This window comes from Cicer arietinum, chromosome 3, assembly GCF_000331145.2.
Source record: "Cicer arietinum cultivar CDC Frontier isolate Library 1 chromosome 3, Cicar.CDCFrontier_v2.0, whole genome shotgun sequence".
NCBI lineage: Eukaryota > Viridiplantae > Streptophyta > Magnoliopsida > Fabales > Fabaceae > Cicer > Cicer arietinum.
In genome coordinates this window covers 26,430,395-26,432,339 of record NC_021162.2, presented here as the reverse complement: position 1 = coordinate 26,432,339, position 1,945 = coordinate 26,430,395, and positions in this window count along the sequence as shown.

The following is a 1,945-nucleotide window of genomic DNA, read 5'->3' as shown; positions in this document are numbered from 1 at the left end:
CGCCCTGGGTAGGGCTCTGATTTATTGATGTCGCAGCCATGGCTGCAAGAAACTTGCATTGGACGTGTCTTTCTTTGGTGTAACCTGTTCCTTCTCCAGCAGCGTCTCCTTTACAGGTGCATCAGCAAAAAAATGTTTAAATAGGTATTTACAATACTTGTGACATTTTGTTAAACCAATTACCAACACTGTACTTTAAGGGTGATGTTGTTACGATCCGAATTCTTCAAGATGAATATGCCATGGTATTTAAAACAGTAAGACATCTTTCCAGTGCCGCCTCATGGTGCAAAAGGGTGACGCTCCTTATACGTACAATACCTTGTGTGCCAAGTTAAGTCTTTTATGGAAGGCTCTTGATCGCTTGTTTCTCACACCTAATTGTAAAGGTTTTTATGTTTTCTCGTTTTATTCCATTGAGGATTTGCATCAACTCCTGGCAGTTGGTTCTTGGAGCTTTGAACTGGTTGTGCTCGGGTTATTTGGTTGGACATCAAACTTTAATTTGGATACTGTAAAAACACAATAATGTTCAATTTTGGATTTGGATTCATAGTCTTCCACATGAGTATTGAAAACCTAAAATTCTTTATGCTATTGCTCGTGTTGTGAGAGTCCCTCTTACTCTCGATGAGGCAACTAGTAGCAAGAAATTCGGTTATTATGATAGAATTTTAGTAGATCTTGTCATATTGGATGATTTGCCAAATTATCTTCTCGTCGAATGGAATGGCTTTTGCCTTCAACATTGAAGTAAAATATGATAAACTTCCTCTTTTTTGCTCATCATGTCATGTGATTGGCCATTTGATTTCAAATTGTCATAAGCAAGGTTGTTAGGAGCGAAATCTAAAGCGTAAGCGTTTTTAAGCGTGAATAGTGTTAGAGCAAAGACAAAATCGTTGGAGAATCTAGATCTTTAATTGCGTAGAGGAAGAACGTGGAAGCAGTGAGCCGTGAAGCGAAGAGGAATAGTGGTTTTGCGAAGATCCGACCTGTTTAGCGCCGTTTCGACCTGCATGTCCAGTTTTGTATCTCTTCACCTTCAAATTCTGCAGTTGTTTTAATGGGTCAACCTGTATTCTAGTTTTTTGGAAAACGGGGTTTTGCATTATAAAAACCTAACAAAATATGGAATGTGTCACTGTTTTCTATTTTTTTTACTAATCCTTTTGCTTACTCCTTTTGCCTATTACTGTCGTTTTGTCTGCTCTATGGAATAGCTTGTTTTCATTTTAGGTTTTGAATAATTAATAATAATAATAATAATAGTAATTTTTTTTTTTCTATTCAGGTCCTTTTGCTTACTCTATTAAATAGCTTGTTTTCTTTTTTAGTTTTGAATAATTAATAATAATAATTGATGTTGTGATTTAAAAACTATAGACATATAATAATTTTAAATTGGATTAAAATCTGATTTTGAAGACAACAACATGGGACGGTATAATTTTTATGTTAAGGTTTTTTTATTTTTTTTTTATTTTATGATATAATTTTGTCTATTTTGTGAGATCTTAACATCCTTACGATCTTATGATTCATGTTTTTTCTATATTCAAAAGATCTTAGGATCTAGAGTTTGACTAGTCTAAGAATAACTCATCTAAAGTTCAGCCTGTTAAGAACTATGCTTAAAAGCATGCAATCTATGTTCCAAAGAATGGAGCTCAACAAGCCTAAAAAGATGGGAATTATGATAACAACTTGAATAAGGAGCAGTGTAATGATACAGATTTCGTTAGTCATGACAAGTGTTGTTTTTGAAAATCGAAAACCTTTGAAAACAATTTATGCCACCGAAAGTATTGCTGGGTTGAGTCGCGGACTAGGTCGCTCTCTTTAAGACGTTTCGAGGCACTGCCCAAAATTGTGCAAGACAGACTATCAACCACGAAGTCCCCAGGATAAAACAACCCAGATACTCTGTATTCGGAGTTCTACT